Source organism: Ostrinia nubilalis, chromosome 25 (assembly GCF_963855985.1).
Source record: "Ostrinia nubilalis chromosome 25, ilOstNubi1.1, whole genome shotgun sequence".
Lineage (NCBI taxonomy): Eukaryota > Metazoa > Arthropoda > Insecta > Lepidoptera > Crambidae > Ostrinia > Ostrinia nubilalis.
Window position 1 is genome coordinate 47,989 of NC_087112.1, and position 20,498 is coordinate 68,486.

Consider the following 20,498-nt stretch of genomic DNA (forward strand, 5'->3'; position numbering starts at 1 on the left):
TGCGAGCACCGCACGGGCGCGCAGTGAGAAGCGGTACAGAGGATTAGTGCTTGTTTCACTCGATAGCCTTTGATGAGGGAGTAAGCGCCGCTTCGTTTGCATGCCCCGAGACCGCGCATCCCATACAAATTTGCGTTTACGCGCTCATCAAAAGTTAACGAGTAAACTGCACGAGGCAGTCAGTAGGCTTGGTTTCTACTAGTCCTGAGTCCTATAAGTCAGTCTCAGAGGTTCTAGTGTAGTCACCCTAGGACAGAGCGGTATACCTTGACATTTAAACATTCCTGATCGTCAACAAAAGTAAGAGACGCAAGGCACGATTCCTATTTTAGCACACCATAGGCCTCAAAATAGTACATCTTTTTATAAAATAGTAAAACCATTGGTAAATATTATTATAATTATAGTAATAGTAATATTACGGTAACGGTAACACCTAGTTCTCAAGTCGCATTCTGTCGAAATATGAACTGCAAGGACCGCGGGTCTTCTGCGCCCGCTCGAGGGGCCGGGGCGCGGGGGACGCGGCGCCTCGAATGCTAATACGGCATTAGTAGTGTGGCCAACTCGCGAATACCAAATGACAATCGCCAGGAACACAGTTTTCTTTCCTACGGAATGTCGACATCAAAATCCTCACTTTCAATTTAAATGTAAATGCCGGGTTCATAAAACTGTCATCAGTAAGTTCACAGCTCAGTATCCGAGGGGGTGGGAGGGGGCGTCTCGTCGGTTCTGGAATATAAAACAATTTGTTCAGAGCACAAAAGGGCTGTTCGTTCCGGACTCCTGTTCACTATCCTCTCGAATTTACATAATATTATAGCTAAGAAGGATTTTATGCGAGATCTGGAACGAACACGTTCGCTCGGACGTCGCTGCCCGCTGTTTTCGATGCGATGAAACTTATAAACTTAATAAAGCGCTTTAGTTCTCCTTGTTGGCTGTTGGGGCGAGGTCTCGGGCCGCGCGGTCGAGTGCTCGCGGCGGGCCCGCGACGAATGCTCGATGCCACTCGAGCACCTCCGCTCTCCGCCTGATTACGGATTACACTCGCAATAACATAGCATTTCCCGCACGCTCACGACGCGTGTTGTTTAACTGAAAAAGTTAGCCGTCGTCTACCGCGTGTTATAGGAGCAAAATAAACTTTGTTTTACGAAAATGGATATATTTAAAAGTTACGGCCTTAAGAATAATAATATCTGCATATTTGAGTATCTATTCTGCGGCTATGCGAACTTGGGAAACTTTTTATTAGCAAAGTTCGGCGGAGAAAGGCGTTCGCGGTGAAAAACTAAAAGAGATGCGTTGATGAACTTTTTTAATCAACGATGCTTACGGAACAGTGCAAGCCGCGGGGAGTGGGGGCCGTCTCCCTGGACGGTCGAGGCGTTTTATTGAATCCATCGCAGCCGCAATTGGCTTCGCGGGCCCGATGGGCACTGGACGATCCGAGCTCAGACCTTCATTAATGAATAACATCAAAATTGTGCTCGCGCTATGAATTCTTACTATAGGTATCTTACTCCTCTTATGATACTGAATTTTAAAATCTACTTACATTCAATAGTGACGACATGAGTCGCAACAGAAACGAGAGTCTATTGTCCCACATTTTTTCGGCGAAATACGCCTGAGACTGCACCTGCTCGTGCGCGTCTCCCTTTCACGACATGGGTTTGGGATAAAAAATATCTTATGCATTTTAATTCACTAGCTTTTGCCCGCGGCTTCACCTGCGTGAAATTTAGTTTTTCACAGATCGTCATAAATTATAGCCTATAATATGTTAATCTGGGTTATAAATAATAATACCGTAAAGTTTCATCAAAACCAGTCCAGTAGTTTTTGCGTGAAAGAGTAACAAACATCCAGACATCCAAACTTTCGCATTTATAATATTAAGTAGGATCAATTCATATTATTATGATGTACCTGCGTATACCTTCCTCATGGATAGAACACTATTAATATTATTATTGGTGAAAACAGCATGAAAATCCATTCAGTACTTTTGAGTTGAATAGGCAAACAGATATGTAGTTCTCATTTTAAAAAGTCCCGTAAATTCAAGATAATAAAAAAGGAGACAAAACATGCAGTGATAAAGCCTTTAATTGATCATCCTGCAGCCCTCTCAAAGCACGCCATACAGCCCAACGCTCAGTGATCCTATAAGTCCTTTAAGAAAACTTATAAAGCAAATAAATAGTTTGGACACGATCGCACAAAACGTCACGGTATAGCCTACATGCGTAGGATACAAGTAGCGTAAAAGGGACGCAGCGTGAAAGCGGGACGGGACAGTAGAGCGGGACAGCGCGGCTCGTTAGCGTGCGACGTTGCATTCATTACGGCGCTTCTCGGCGCGACGCGGCCACCTTAAATAAATATTCGCCAAAGAAAAGACTTTTTTGTTTACCTTTTTAACCGTCAAGGACTTTGAAAAGATTGTGAAAATAACAGGTAAGGGTGCACGCAAGGGTACGAGCGGAGCGGAAAGCTGAATTATCTGCCTTCTGTTAAAATTAGTTTGAAAAATTTCTTGCGACTTTCTGAGGATTTTTTTATTTTTTACTAGCTTTTATTCAGTTTCACCTGTCCCGATCCTATGTTATTTAATTTTTATCTCAATATTTTGTAGGTCGATATAAAAATTACTTCATTTTTCTTTTATAAGATTTCACATTTCTGTATTTATTAGATTATTATCTATCTATACTTATAATAAATCTGTAAAGAGGTCAATTCTGTACATGAAATATATTTTCAAAATAACTATCAGGGGGTGATTAGTGATCGATACGGATGCCAAAAATGCAATCAGTAAAATTTTTGTCTGTCTGTCTGTCTGTCTGTCTGTCTGTCTGTCCGTCTGTCCGTTAGGGTGTCCCGAAATGTCTTTTTTTATATTTTCGCTACACAAGACCCCTCAAAAGTTGCGTCATAAGATGTAGATTACCGTAAAAATAATTAAAAAAATATAAAATAATGTCTCAAGGGCTCTACCGGCATTTTTATGTCTCAAAAAATCACTTAATCAGCCCTTCACTGTTTGTCATCTATTATATTTTTTTCACAATTATTTCATTTTATTTTGTAATAACAGTGGCAGCTGAACCCTAAGATATTATGATTTGCAGGCAATGACAGACTGTTTCCAGTGAGGAATAGGTTTGGTTCGAACTAGCAGAATTCATATTTTGACTTGTTTTTCTCAAATTTTCTACTCCTTCGGCGAGGCTGTTGGTATTATTTCTGTTGTGGTTTTATTGCTGTAAGGTATCGCACCGCAGTTTATTGTTATAATATTACATACTTTTAGCATAAATTTAACAAAAATTTAGCAATATATGGTAGTAATATACTTTTTGATGTTTTTCAGGTAAAAACTACCTAGCCAAAAATCTTTATAATATTATATTTAAACAGAATACTAATTAACATGTTAAATAGTTTTAGCATACTATTAAATATAAATAACATTTATGTACGTTATATACACTTTCTAGCTGAAGTTTTTGTTGTCTACGCAGTTTTTTACCAATGGTGAACTTCAACGGAAGTAAAAATATATTTTTAGTTATGAAACGCATACATATTATATATCAAATTAAAGACAATTTAATATACTTCATTGGCTCATGTAAAACTTTTAGTAGAGTATAAGACATTTTGTAAAAAAATGATTTAAAAAGTAGTATCACAACAATGTAAAAAAATTCAATTTTCCTTTAATTACTAACTAAAGGTTGATTTTATCGATACAATTTATACCACAAAATATCAAGCGCACACGTAAAGCTATCATATAAATAAAAAAGTAATGAAATCGGACAAATGGTTTTCAAGTTATGGTTGATTTTCTAAAATTGACAGCCATTTTTGTTAGATTCCACTTAGAGATGCCAATCATTGTTTTATAATAGCGTAATAAAATTATTAACCTGCTGTAAGAAGGGAATTGAGTATCCTCAAATTAAATCGATATCTTGGCTGACCCATGGATTAATTAGGAATACATTAAAATCGCGCGCGTAAATGCCTAATTCTGGTCAAAAAGCCAATTCTGTTTTGAAAGTATTTATGGATTTATTGGTTTTTAAACTATTTTAAACCTTGATGTGACTCATTGTGTACCCTCAAATTTAATAAAAACGTTATTTTTGTATTATAAATAGTTTTTGTTAGGAACCCCTAAAATAGCAATTTAAAAATTTTTTAAGGACAGGTAGAGGCCTCAAGATGACAGATATCTCATTAAATTTAATGCTAATCGTAATCTATATTTCAAAACGCAACTTTTGATACCTCTTGCGTAACCGTAGCTCAAAAAAAAATTTTTCCCATACAACGACGGGACACCCTACTGTCCGTCTGTCCGTCTGTATGTTCCTTATAGAAACAAAAAGTACTCGATGGATTTTAACGAAATTTGGTACAATTATTCTTCGTACTCCTGGGCAGGTTATAGGATACTTAGGAATTTCCACGGGGGCGGGAATTAGCGGGAAAATCCTTTTGTATGAAAAATCTGAACCGCTTTTAGACGCTTTAAATTTAGCATACAGGTACCTTAATAAACTTAAAGCTTAGTTACAACAGGATATTGCAAAATTCCCAAAGGAACGGGAATTAGCGGGAAAATCCTTTTGTATGAAAAATCTAAGCCGCTTAAGTTAGACGCTTGAAATTTGGCATGTAGGTATCTTAGTAAACTTAAAGCTTAGTTTTAACAGGATATTGCAAAATTCCCACGGGAACGGGAGTTAGCGGGAAAAAACGTTTTTATGAAAAAATCTAAACCGCGTAAGTAAGTACGAAGTCGCGGGCGGCCGCTAGTAATAAATATTTTTAGTTTTTGCAGTGCAGGCCTAATGAATATAATAACCGTTCGCCCCTGGTGCTTCCCTCTGCCGCTCATAGCTCGGCGCTCAAGGCTATCTTTAACATCAGTATGTTGTGTTCTTTAACCTTAAATCTACCTAGGTTACCCAGTGGTAACCTAGGTAGATTTAAGGTCATGGAGTCCTTTAATTGGAAATATTCCAAAATAATGGAACATTATAATAGTGCAGTCTGTTAAAAAATCTTTTTGAGTGCAGACGAGGAAAATTCGTTCCCCGCTGCCGCTCGCCGCCGGCCGGCGCGAATGCGCGCGCATGTCGCCGCGTTCGTTACCGGAGTATTTTTCAGGAAATTGCCTCCCCCCGCTCGATCCGCGCATCTTGAATTATTTCGTCCCAGTCGCATTATTCAAAACTTTAATTGCGAAAGGAATCTCCCGGCGATTAAAGAAACAATTGTCCATTTCTGAGATTGCGCTCTGGAATATTAAAGTGCAAACAGAACAGATATTCGACAACGGCCGCGTTGTTGGGAGTAATTATTTTTAAGTGAATTTTTGCGGGGCTTAGGGCACGTCCTGCGCTCATTAGCGGGCGGCGGCGTCAAAGGGCCTCAATTAAAAGTTTGGGCGCGGCGCGATTACTGAGCAGCATCCGCGAGCGGCCGCGCGGCCGGAACGAGGAAGCGTCGCGTACGCGCCCGCGCCGAACCGCGCCGCGCCGGGAAGTCCATTGTAACTGTAGCCCACACCGCGAGACGTGCCCCGGCACGAGGCGCAGGCGGCACGGTAAGTTCCTCCTCAGGCGGCGCAAGCTCCGCTTGGGTCTGCGGCGGCGGCTGTCTCAAGGTTGACATTATCATTTCAAAGAATATTTAAAGTGGCTAAGTTAGGTTTTTTTTATTAACGACTATCACGCTACCCTTTCTAAAATTGGGATAAAACTAGAATATGATTTTGTCTTTGACAGATTATACGGATGTTGTAAATAACTTGAAAAAATCGAACTGCCTAAGGCGGGAATTGAATTGAATTGGAAGAGCAGTCGCCCGGCAAGCGGAAGGTCGTGGGTTCAATTCCCGCCTTAGGCAGTTCGATTTTTTCAAGTTATTTATAATTTTTAAAAATTAGTTTGAGATGCGACTCTTAACGCTAACTAAGATTATACGGATACCTACCTACCTACTTTCTCATGTAGGTACTTATCTATGTAAGGGAGAGTCCGCTAATTTGGACCAGTTTTTTTCAATCCCATTTTACACATAGTTTTCTTTTGTTTTTGCTAATGTCCATGGTATATAATAAAAGATACATTATTCAACTTACTATTTCATAAGTATTAATTAACATGATTGTTGTATATTTAGCACAAATCAACAAAGTACGAGTTCAGAGCTTCGGTCCAATTTAGCCAACCGGTTCGATAATTTGTACCACAGGGTTACTAAATTGGATTTCAATAAATTTCAAGCCTATAAAAAAACTATGGCAAAATATTATACGATACATTCTTAACAAATTAGGAAACGAAAAGGAACAGTAGTTAATAACATAGACAATCGATATTGTTTTACACGTTATCACGATTTTGAGTACAAGTTTTGTAATTCCAATTATCGTAACGCACACTTGTACCTTATCTACTTTGCCAGTCTTTTGCTTTCATTTATTGTTAGTCAAACATAACTACGCTATTATAACTTCAAAATATGATTTACTAAAAAAAATTTCAAAATCCTTTTGTAAAGTTCCATACAACTTGATGTGGTACAATTTAGCCGACTAGGTGAGAGTGCTTTTAAAAAATCGGTAAAAAATATAGCTTATAAATACCGAAAAATGTTTCAAATAATTGTAATCCACACTAATTTACGCTTCTAAATAATATATTAGAAACATCCTGTGATTAAATTTAACAAAATTACAATCTAAACATGTATTGTCAAAAGTTACTTGAAAACAATGAAAAAATACTTTTCAAAATAAAACACACGTGTTTGTTGTCACGGCAAAAACCACATGGCCGATATTAATTGATTTTAGTTGTGTATCGCTGAGTGTTGCAATTACAGACATTCAATAAATACTTTACGAAATATGAGGGTGGTACAATTTACCCGGCGGTACAATATACCGAACTCTCCCCTATTAGTAAAAACCGTATGAAAATCCGCACAGCACACTGCATTAACTTCAAAGCACTAGCTTTGGATTAAATAGCAGACAGATACAGACAAACGTGGCTGAGGACTTTGTAATAAGTAATTAGAATTAGTAATAAATAGGTAACCTAGATTACGATCAATGAAGATACAAACGACAGGGAGCTGATAAATCGACACGTCCGGAGCATGTTTAGCGACACCTCTACTAACTAAGTATGTGATGTGTCAACAACACCCAAAGCTCGCGTCTACTCGATGTCCAAACATGTCGCGCGATGGACGCGGCGCCTTATTCGCCCATCGGTCTATCTTAAAGTGGATCTACAGTTTCGATCGGAACGCTATGTCGTGGACGATAAAAAATTTACTATTCTAAACATAATGTAGGTACGAAAAATAGTTTCGCAAAATTGGATACGCCGTGTAACATTTATAATATAAGTTGTTTACTTTTTATTTTACTTTTGGGCAGATTAATAAGTCTTCTTTTAATGCAAACATCAGTGTAAAGAATATTTTTTAATGAACAGAATAGCTACAAATCTCGTTTAAAAACATGAGCATTGAGCAATACTAAAATAAGTTTTAGAACGGTAGAGCAAATGATTTAGTGATTATGGTTATGTCTTCGTCGGACTGAGTAAGGAAGCCTGCCTATAGCAGCGAGCCCTCGCTCGTCCGCTCGGCTGGGTGTGCGCGCGCCCTAACACGACCGCGATACATCACCGCTCGATACAATTTGCCGCGCGCCGCTTTGATGTATGCCCGGAAAAATAACTGCCAGATTAAATCGTTCTGCCAGGTCGCTTCCCACGCTATTTTCAACCTTATTTTTCATGTGGCCAAAGCTTCAATTGAGATGGATGGCTCTGGCGCGTTTAGAGGAAAACGCGAGTGGCCCGCGGGCGCTCACGCCTGACCGCGCGGAGTAGTTTCGATTCATAGTCAAATATTTATGCCGCTCAAGGCCGATGTAATGCAGATTTTGCTTTTATTGTGAAAAGATCAAAACATTTTTTGTTGGGTTCGTGTAAGTTTTATACAAAAAAGTGTAATAATGTTTTAGTATTACATGTCTCTCAGTAGGTTACACTCAGGCTTTAAGGCTTTTTTCAGGGTTAGCTATGTATTTGTCTACCTATTTAATATTATTAATGATGTTTTCAGGTTAAGTTATTTAAAATCAATACACCGGTGGGTGCGTTACATACTTCCATCGATTGCGTTCTAAATTGCAAGTCTAGAATAAAAACAGGAAATAAAACACATTGAATAAAATTATAAAACGTTCGGTCATAATTTTTTGCGTGAGTCAGTAATTTGAGTCACAAAAGAGTTCAGAGAAGAAAGGCGCCACGTCTGCGTCGGTCCCAGCGCTGGGACAATAATGGCCGCTGCTAAGATATTCTGTTGTACAACGACGCTCCCGAATTAGCCGAGCCAGCACACGGCGCCCGCAGCCCGCGGAGGTCAGTCCGCCAGGATATATTATATCATTACATAATAATTATGCAAGGACTAGGTCGAGTATCCCTGTCACCACGTATAAGAGGGAATACGACAGTTGAGCAAGTTGTTTGTTAATGCCACAAAATTGTAATAACACTGCAGAACAACACTGATGTTACAATGTCAACATTAAACTGTGATTTTAATTTGTTAGTCTAAAAGCTTTTAATTAATGTTTAAATTGTAAACTAGCTTTCCGTGGAATTTCGTTTGTTAAATATTCCTGAATTTTCTTTGCTATAAACCTCACGGAGCCCGAAACCTTTCCAACGAATGCAAAACCGTGAAAATCGGTTCATACGTTCTGGAGTTATAAAAAACCCGACTTATTTTTATATATTAGAAAACTAAATGCATGTTATAGATCAGACGAAAGAATTTATACAATCACAGGATTGCCTACTGTGTCAATGTGTCAAACAACAGTACCTAATTGAGCGCTGCTTCTTCTCAACACTGGGCCATTTATTGTCCCGAAGCAGTTGCAGTGGTAGGGTTAATACTGGGACGTATAAAAGTGCTTTTTAAACTGCCTACTTGCAAAAATAAAATTAGTTTTTTATATGTATGAGAATATAGGAATATTGTGCGTAGGTGTCTGTTGCAAACCATCCTCGAGCTGGCCGTCCTACGCGGGCGGGCGCGGGCTCGTGCATTGTTGATGCGGCGCTGTGTATTTTTCCGGCGTGAATCATTTAGCGGTCGTTTGAGAACGTCCTGGGATCTAATAATTTTGACAAACTGCCGCCGGCTGGCCTCCTCGCTGCTCAGCATTCAATTACAAACTAATGAATTATTCTTACCTTCCGAGAATACATTTGGCTAAGCTTTTAAGTTGGAAATCTCAAGTGTCTCGGTACGACGCGTTGTCGTTTTAATAACTCAGTACACCACGTGGATACGAGAATGGGTTCCGCTTCAGTTTGTCTATTTCTAAATACATTTTTGTGCGTACAAGGTCCTCTTGCATTAATCACTCATTGCATCAAAAGAAAGAGTGTCTATCATAAACAAACAATCTATGTGGCATACAATTTTCATGGAGAGCATTGGTGGAAGATATAAAGTTTTAGATGTGGATTGTGGGTATATTAACTGTGGTATTAGTATTAATATGTGGATATTAATATTAATATTTTGTTGATAGGTAGAATGAAAGTAAGATTGATATCAGTAAGGCTAATAATATTATCCTAAGTAGTCGTAGGTGTATAGGTACAGATATACATATAAGTCGATCGCATAAGTAGTTGCTGGCGAAGCCACGGAGCGTGATAATAAAAACGTTTCCCTGTCAGCCATTGAACGGTTCACTGCAAAAGCTCTTTCCATGTTTTCCACTCATAAAGGGGATTAAGTTATTACGTCACATTGCGCGTGGAGCTTGCCGGAGCTACTCAACCTACGTTTCTGTGTTAAGTCATGTCAATTATGAAATGGAAAACGCTCTCGCTTAAAAGTCAATAAATGTGTATTGGATTTTAATATACGCCCCACAGGGCGGAATAAACACGAATTAAATTACTTGTCCCATCAATCACAACAAAGTGCTGACGGTTTTGACTAAACACCTACAAAACCTGGACGTTTTCTAGACAAAAGTGAATATGGTACCAGCCTAGACTCTATCTAAACTTCACATTTAATTTGGATGATCAAAGAACACCTGCTATTAATCGAATTAAACCAGAATCTCCTAATTGAATACTCAATTTTCTTACAAATGGTTTACGGGCGTTTACTTGAGTTGTAAACGTTTTTCTACGACTTCAAGCCATCTATTAATTGGGTAGAGTCACTCTCGTGTAAACAAGAGGGTAAGTTCTCCTAAATTGTCGCTACAATATGATATCTGTATGGCCTCCATTTGTGAGCCCCCATTGTCTGCTTTAGGAAAACGTGTCAGCGTGTCACCTCCGGCGCCGGGGCGTGAAAAATAAATGACTTTAATGAGGCGGATGCGTGTTCGGAAAGAGTAAGGGCCCGCCATCGCCTCAACTTTGAATCTTAATTAAATGGTTCGCCGTATCCGCACCCTCCTCCCGTGATAATTATTTGAAACGTATGATGTTGACGGAGATACTTCTACACACACGCAGTAAGCCCATTGATTACAAATTGTAATCATTTACAACTTAGCATCTCTCTCCTTTCCCTGTTTTAGTGATTTCTATCTTATGCCGGCCCTGACAGATGTTAAGAACATTGAACAAACATAGTAACATAAGATTAGAATTCGTTTATTTGGCATACGAAATACGTATAGGTACTACTAATATTATAAATACGAAAATGTAGAAGTTACACTTTCACGCAATACCAGCTGAACGGATTTTGAGGAAACTTTATAGTATTATTGTTTATAACTCAGAATAACATAATAAATATATTAATATGGCTATAATTATGACGATCTGTGACAAACTGAAGTTCACGAGGTTAAAGCCGCGGGCAAAAGCTAGTTTCCAATAAAGGACCGCACACTTCATGCGTAGGTGACGAGTATTTAGATTAAAAGAGATTTTTGAGTTGAGTACGTAAGTCCGAGGTTACTGTGCGCCCGCCCGCTGTGGCCGGCGGAATTAAAGTGTCGGTTTGTTTTATTAGAGGCGCTCGGTGCTCCGGTGCTAATGAGCGCGGATCATATTCCACTCCAAATGAGGACGAATGGGCGCCAGCTTGAATAAAACAACGATTATCGCAATTTTACTAAAGATTAAGCTTCATTATTTTTAGCAATTTAATTATCCAAAACGGTGAAAAATATTTTATCGGTTATTATTGTTTTTAAACTCGTTTATGTGCGGAGCTGTGCGTTGTAATGTCTGGATGAATCTGTAATGGAATGGAAAATTCAATAAAAATGGAAAATGTTAAACGATTAACAAGGCTGTCTATTTCGTTAGTCAGTTAATGACCTGCTGCCATATTTAAATTACAAAGTTGCATTTGAATGGAAACGATCTGTTGACAAAATAGTCAATTGCTGCGATTCTCCTCAGTCAACAGTTCCATAAATGTATTAAGAAAGGGAGACGAACAATACTGCTTTGTGTTGCATATTGTTTCTCAAACTTTGTTGCATAAACACAAAGACGGTCTGAATGCTAATAAGAGCCGCTCCGAAGGGAATAAAATACATTGTTTCCTGCAGTATGATTCATTGAAGTCGCAGCTGGCTTGTGTGGGGCTGGCCGCTTACTGCCGTCCGACTGCACAACGATATTGAAATTAGATTGAAAAAGGCGAACTACGGTTACGCTTTTGATTTCACGAGATCCGGAGAGGAACAGCGGTATTATTTGTGTAGCTGCGATAGATGAACATGACACACATTGAAGTTTCGCAACTTCTACTGTGTTTATTTTGACCTTTTAAACAACAACTGTAGCCTTCTTTGTTCGAGACTTAGTCCCCAAGTGGGACACTACTTATTGTAATCTCTGTTTCATTAATACATATTTTCTGGTAAGTTGCTAAGCTGTATTACGTCGTCGTAATCATGTGTAGTGTAATGCATGTATAGGCTGAGTGATTCCGATGCTAGCTCTGTTATTAGCAGTCCTCACGGTAAAGGAGAGGATGACAAGCGTAGTAAATTACTTTATCTATTAGTCAGGTGTGAGGCAACAAAGCGGTTTGATAACATAAACTATGATTGTGATTGATTGAAATCGTGCTTAAGGTTAAACTAATTTCTATAAATATAACGTTGTTACAGTAGGTACCTAGTTCCTACGTTAAGAGCACGATTCTAATGACACGAGAGAAACTCCGACAAAGGTACTGTTCTTGAGAGAATACCTTTTTGCAAGTGTTTAGCGCCTGCTCGCAGCTAATATTCCTGACGCGAATTAATTCCAGCCGACATTCAAGTTCACAACAAATATTCTCTTTGTATAATCAAAAGGCCTGCGGGAATACCGGCGCGAGCTGACGTAGTGATGTCGGCGTTATAATTCAACCGTGTGTTTGTTGTGTACCTCTAATATGTTTGACGGGATGAGATTCCTCTTCTGCTGTCTAAAATGGATCAAGGTTGAAAAGTCCTCTCGATATTACTTAATAATTAGTCAACTACTACGACTGAAGAACTGAATGAATTTATTAACACGGGTAAGAAAACTAGGAAATTAAAGGAAAGATACAGTCAGTTATAATATAAATGGTTCAGGAGATTCTAGAACGTTCAGAAGGATTGTTAAAATAACAATGTCACTCATTTTTCGATGCTACGAATACGAGTATTGTCATGTAACTAATATTTTTATTTGACATTGTTCCAATACTATCATGAGAATTCCGGCATTGGCTTAAAGTAAAACCTCTCTTCACTTCAATTGACTTCTCTCCAACCTTGATCTATCTATCGATATGTGGCGTATGCAGCGGCATCCCTAGCAGCCGGGATGCTCAATTGCTGCGTGTCAATTAGACTGCGGCGATGACACCTGGCTGGCGTCAGCGGCGGCCGGGCATGGCGCCTTTGTCGAACTTCGAAAAACTGTTCACAAGTTTGAATAAGGTTCAGGCGAATTTTCTTAAAGGGTTTGACTATGTAGAAACAATTGAAAAGCATGGCATAAGAGCTTCTTAATGTCGGAGATGATTGCACCATCTACAGCAGGTATATCTAAAAACCTCTTTCCTCTTGAGATTAAGACAATCTTATTATTTTTTCCATCTTAAACCTTTCTGTCTGCTAACTGTTTTCAAAGAAAATTGAATAAGAAGCAAAGGAATGTTCAATTACTCTAGGTCTTATGAGATTTTAAATTATATACGCAAGCTTAAGTGGGAGCTAGTTTTCAACCGACTTCAAAAAAAAGGAGGAGGTTCTCAATTCGACCCGTATGTTTTTTTTTTTTTTTTTTTTTTTTTTTTTTTTTTTCTATGTTTGTTACGCGATAACTCCGCCAATTATGAACCGATTTGAACAAATCTTTTTTCGGCGTATAGGTAATACCTCAAGGGTGGTCCCATTTCAATTTAATAATAAAAAAAACAACCCCCAAGGGTGGAAAATTGGGGATGAACTTTTTTATACGCAATATCTCCGCCGATTATAAACCAATTTGAACGATTATTTTTTTGTTGAATAGGTATTATCAAAAGGGTGGTTTCATGCGAATTTGAAGAAAATATTTCACCCCCAAGGGTGGAAAATTGGGGATGAACTTTTTTATACCACGCAATATTTTATCTCCGCCGATTATGAACCAATTTTTTTTGGTCTCAGTGTACTGCCTACCTTCAGTGGTAACATCAAGGTAATAATTAGTTAACTAAAAAGCAAGAAATAAGTAAAATTTTATAAAAAAAAATAAAACCGACTCCAAAAAACCTACACTAAAACGTAGAAAAATAATTACTAATTACCTACTTATTTATTAGGACGAATTATTAATATTTATGTAGGTATACCATGATTGATACTTTTGGAGTCGGTGCAGGCAAACTTTACATGTTTCATAATCTTGGCACCGACTCCAGAAGTATCAATCATGGTATACCTACATAAATATTAATAATTCGTCCTAATAAATAAGTAGGTAATTAGTAATTATTTTTCTACGTTTTAGTGTAGGTTTTTTGGAGTCGGTTTTATTTTTTTTTATAAAATTTTTTTCGATAGAGAATGGTTATTAATTCCTCTTTGAACATTATGGAATGCAGTTAGTGCTCGTCTATTATGCATGCCTAGCGCGGGCGGGCGAACAACGGCGCGCGCGCGGCGGACGGACTGACTGCTAATATCGGAAATGTATAGGAACTCTATTAATCTGTTACTAAAGCGATAATGGCAATCAAATCGTAAAAAATACATAAAATGGTATCTTAAACAAAAATGGAATCAAGTTAAGAACGAAACACAAACATTAAGGGTCCTCTCCATATGAGTACATGCTTAATTAAACTGGAGCTCTATGCAGAAAAGTGATTTTCTATCAGAAGGAATATGCAGAGTAAGATAGCACCTGCAGATGTTTTCTTTTCTTTGTTAATGCTCTCTAATAAGTAAGTATTATGTATTTTGTCTGATACTGGTGTGGAATTTACAAACTGTACTGTAGGTACACAACAGGGCCATTTAAATGTTCAGTACATTTTGTGAAATTTTGCTGAAAAGCGTTTCAGCAGCAATGATGACGGATCGCGATGTTGAATCGTCCAGCGTTAATATTTGATGTGCGATTGTTTAAAAATGTTATTGTTTCGGGAATAACAGCTGATATTTATAGTTTAAACTTTTAAACTATGAATTCACATTCAATTCGAGTTCAGTTGTATTGTCAGGTCTTTTAACAAGTCATAATAGTCCCAAATGTATAGAAAAGTTGTTTATTTAGGGTCTAAAAATATAGGAAAGGATTAGTATTGTGCGCAGAATTACTCGGATTCGTAGAAGTACTCTCACAATCCTATGTAAGTACTTATTTTATTCCTATTATGTCAAAGCAGTTTATTCTTTCAGTTGCATTTAGAGTTAAAATAAACATTTCTAACATTGAATATTCCACGAGGCTCAGGATGTAAAAAGGCTAGACACACAAAAGCGGGACAAAGCGGGCAGCGGCCGTAATTATTAGCTAGTTAGTATGATAATTAGCGGATAGTCGCGGCGGCACAAAGGCCCGGCGCTTTGATGTCGCCGCCCACACACTTGCGGTCGTCTTTCCGGCACACGCCGCAGAGATCGGCTAATTCGTCACGATAAATGCTGCCAAAGGATAAATAAGGGTGACCAACTGACCACGACTGACACAAAAAAGTCAGACAGCACAACGAGCACGAGTTGCGGATGTCAATTATAGTTTTGTAATGACTTGCAAAAGTATATGTATGGTAGTCATAAAACACAGTTAACAAAGAAAACACCAAATAGGTAAGATTAAAATACGTAATTGTCATGATTTTTAGAAAATATTGTATATTATTTTAGTGAATTTAAAAAAATATGTCACGATTTTATTATAATTTTAAAATTAAAAAGTGGCAACACTGTTAACAACTGCAATCTTGTTTGGCAAGGAAGTGGTAATGTGGAGGGGATAGAGAGGCTTGTTGTAGGCCTAGAGCTCACTCAGATTGATTACTCTGTTAGCTTCGATAGAACTCAGACTACTTGACGAATCTATGTCCGATAGCTGTTATAATAATTATTGTGAGTTGAATATTGAGTAATTGAAGTGTAAGTGTGTAAGTGGAAATATACTCGAGTTTGGCTGGAATAACGTGGTTTCTTTTTATCTCAGAAGCGGGATAAGAACAGAACAAAAGGTATGTAACGCTAATTTCTTTTTTTTCTACGTTTGAAAATTATGAAACTATCTGATCAATTTTTTTTAATTATTATTATTATTATTATATACTTCTTGATTTTTTCTCCACCTTTTTAAAGATGGGTTATTATGTCTGTTATGCGGGCCTCAGCCAAGCATAACAGCATTAAATGACGTTAAGTCCGATGACAAGAATTTACGGGTGAGACGACAAGTGTTCAGAATTACGGCCTTTTGTAGCAAGTATGTTATTTTTTCATTAATGTCCAGTACTTTAAGGCTTTTTGCCAGTGATTTAGGAACTACCCCTGTGGAAGATATTACTATAGGCACAATGTAAACAGCATTTGCACTCCATTGTGTTTTTAGTTCTATGGCTAGGTCATGGTACTTTGTAAGTTTTTCTGAGATGGTGGTTTGTAAATTATGTGTGTTGGGGATCGCAATGTCAATGAGGTATACGGTTTTTTCGGATTTGTTATGTATTGTAATGTCAGGTCTATTGTAATGTATTGTTTTGTCTGTGATTATGGTTCGGTCCCAGTAAATTTTTAATTCGTTGTTTTCCAGGATGGTTGACGGTGTATATTTGTAATACGGAGATTTATTTGGGATAAATTTATATTTGTGTGCTACGTATTGGTGTATGATGGCTGCCACTTGGTCGTGTCGATGCTTGTAGTCAGATTGGACTAGAGATTTGCAGGCGCCGGTGATATGCTGGATAGTTTCCGGTACGCTGTTACATCTTCGACATAGATCCACCTGCAATTCTTTAGTGATATGCTTGCGATAGTTACGTGTCGCTATCACCTGGTCCTGTATCGCTAGCATAAAAGCCTCTGTCTCGGGAAATAGCTCACCGCGCCTCAGCCATGCGTTCGATGCATCCTTATCGACGTGTGGTTGACTGAGGTCAGCTTTATGCCTTCCGTGAAGAGACTTTTGAGCCCACTGCGTAGCTTTCTCCTGATCAAGTGAGCATTTTTCATTCCGTTGTGTGCTTTTGTCATGTAAGTTTAGTGGCGTTAGTTTTTTATCTGTCAAATTAAGGTTGTGATAAAGTGGTAGTGTTTCGGCTTTTTTGTGGAAGAACTTTCTTAGTGTAGTGATCTGTCTATTGTGTAGATTTTTTATGTCAATGAGTCCTCTGCCGTCTCTTGAAAGAACGGTCCTTTGTATGCACGATTTTGGGTGGTGTTTTCTGAATTTTGTCATATGTGTATTTATATTACGTTGAAGTGTGTCTAATTCTGTTTGTGTCCAAGAAATAATGCCAAAAGAATATGTGAGAACTGGAATTGCGAATGTGTTAATTGCTTTGATGAGATTTCTAGAGCTGAGATGTGTTTTGAGTATGGTTTTAAGTCTGTGTTTAAATTTATTTTTTAGTTGTTGTTTTGTTTGTTTCTGCAATAGTTGTCGCGCTTGATAAAAACCTAAGTACTTATAGCTTGCTTCCTCGTTCATTGCTTCTATTTCTTCGCCTGTTTCCACAAAGTATGGGTTGTGTTGGACTTTACCTCGTTCAATGGAGTGCACTTTGCATTTATCGATTCCAAACTGCATTTTAATGTCTCTGGAGAATGATTCTGTAATATTTGCTAAAGTGAATAATTCTTCTTTACTGCTTCCGTATAACTTGATGTCATCCATATACATCAAGTGAGAGAGTATCTGGTGATTATCTTCAGCTGAGATGTTGTACCCTAAATTAACTTTGTTTAATAAATGTGAGAGCGGATTTAATGCTAAGCAGAACCAAAGTGGGCTTAAGGCGTCACCTTGGAATATCCCCCGTTGAATTCGGATAGGCTCGGTCGTTACTGAAGAACCATTCTGTTGGATTTTAAGTATTGTTTGCCAGTTTTGCATTGTCGATTTTAAAAACGTAACTATAGTAGGATGTATTTTATATATATTCAGAACGTGTATTAGCCAGCTATGGGGAACAGAGTCAAATGCTTTTTGGTAATCAATAAACATAGTGTGGATATTTTTTCTCTTTCTCTGTGCCTCCCTCATAACTATTGCATCGATGGTTAACTGCTCTTTACACCCTTGGCTGCTTCTTCGGCATCCTTTCTGTTGCTCTGCGAGGATGCAATGCTCATCTAGGTGTTCATATATCGCTTCACTTACACAAGACGTCATAATTTTGTAAATGGTTTGCAAGCAGGTGATGGGCCGGTATTTAGCTGGGTTACTTGTGTCATGATGGTCCTTGGGTAACATATAAGTCACCCCTTGTGTTATGAATTCTGGAATAGTATGTGGTTCCTGTATGAATTGGTTAATGTGACTATGGATGTACGGGTAAGTGTAAGTAAATTTTTTGTACCAATAATTGTGTATATTGTCTGTCCCAGGTGCTTTCCAATTATGAGTTCGTTTTATTACTTGAATAAATGTGTCTGCAGGTATGAATTCAAAATGCATTTCTGTAGAGTTTGGATATAATTCGGAGTCATTAATCCAGTCGGCATCTTTATTGTGTTCTAGTGGATTTTCCCAGATCTTGGCCCAAAATTGACGGAGTTCCTGTGGCAGAGGTGCTCTATTGTCTGACTGATTTAGTTGATTTTGGTTTTGATCGGAAGTGAGGTGTCTGTAGAAGTATTTTTCATTGTGTCGAAACTGATTATTTTGAACTTTGCGTGCCGTACATGTAAGGTATCGTTTGAGTCTGCTGGACGCTGCATTTAATTTTTGTTTGAGGGTGTCGAGAAAATGTACTATTTCTGAGTTAGGTTCTTCGTGTACTGAGTGAATATGATATTTTCCTTTTATCTCTTCTACTGTTTTAGTGACTATTGAACTTCTATTTCCTTGCATGTAACTTGTTAGTCGTCCTATATCTGTTCTCAGCCTAGCTATTTTGTTTTCTAACCGCTGCTGCCACGAAGGTTTTCGTTTATTTCTTACCGCGTTGGAGCTGGTGCGATCATATACTTTCGAATTGTTACAAATTGCAGCTGTATAAGCTGCTGAATAAATAATAGCGTGCAATGTGGCAAAATCTTGGTCATGGCTTAAGTGTTTCGGTAAAACGTGGTTATTTAAAGTTTCAACAATAAAAGATAATTTTTTGGAGGTTTTCTGTTTTGGAATAAAAGGTCTACAAACAGGATCCGTAAATTGGAATTGCTCAAACGCCGTGTTAAACTGTTCTTCTATTTTAGCGACTTCTATACGTCCGTTAAATGTATTAGTGTGCTGTGGTGAGGGTTCGTTGTTAGTGCCGTCAGAAGTGCTATCAATAAACTGAGCTTCATTCGGGATTCCTTCTAAGTTGCTATTATTTTGCGATATAGTCTCATGTATGGTCGTTGACATGTTTGAGTCGTTACGTGTGTTTTTTAACTGCAAATCTACTTCTTGTCTAATTTGACTGATTTTGGCTTCATTGAGATATTTATTTCTGATGATTGCTCTTTTCTGGTCTGAGATACGTTGCTCTGAAAGATGAGACAAGTGTGGGTAAAAGACAATGCCGGAAATTGGCGTCTTTTTTTTTTCGCGCGGCCATCGACCAAACCTTGTTTTTTGATTACAAAATAGTGTAATAAACCAAACTTAGTATGACATGTATACCTCTAAACTCAGTCTGAACTGAGTTACGAGCATCAGAAGTTTGATGATTTTCATACTAGATTTGCTGTTTGGGCGCAAGTTTTGTAAGAAATTGCAACAAAATAATGACATTTTATGTGTAAACAAACAATACCATCCATTAAAGGCTCCAGACATCAGTATGCAGCAGAATCAGCGCAATAAAAAAATAGCGCAATATTTTGTTGCAATTTCTTACAAAACTTGCGCGCAAAAAGCAAATCTAGTATGAAAATAATTAAACTTCTAATGCTCGTAACTCAGTTCAGACTGAGTTTAGAGGTATACATGCCATGGTAAGTTTGGTTTAAAACACTATTTTGAAATCAAAAAACAAGTTTGGTCGATGGCCGCGCGAAAAAAAAAAGACGCCACCTTCCATACAAAATCTGGCATTGCCATTTGTATAAAAGACAATGCCGGAAATTGGCGTCTTTTTTTTTTCGCGCGGCCATCGACCAAACCTTGTTTTTTGATTACAAAATAATGTAATAAACCAAACTTACTATGACATGTATACCTCTAAACTCAGTCTGAACTGAGTTACGAGCGTTAGAAGTTTGATGATTTACATACTAGATTTGCTTTTTGCGAGCAAGTTTTGTAAGAAATTGCAACAAAATAGTGACGTTGTATGTGTAAACAAACAATACCATCCATTAAAGGCTCCAGACATCAGTGTGGAGCAGAATCAGCGCAATAAAAAATAGCGCAATATTTTGTTGCAATTTCTTACAAAACTTGCGCGCAAAAAGCAAATCTAGTATGTAAATCATCAAACTTCTAATGCTCGTAACTCAGTTCAGACTGAGTTTAGAGGTATACATCTCATAGTATGTTTGGTTTATTACACTATTTTGTAATCAAAAAACAAAGTTTGGTCGATGGCCGCGCGAAAAAAAAAAGACGCCACCTTCCATACAAAATCTGGCATTGCCATTTCTCCCTAAGCCTTGTTCTGTATATGGTTAAATCCGTTTCTAACTGTGTAACTTCAAAATAGGATCGAATAATAGCTTCATTAATATCGTCTGTCCATTGCATTCTACCGCCTTCGTTGATCATGTTGTTGGGTGGTTG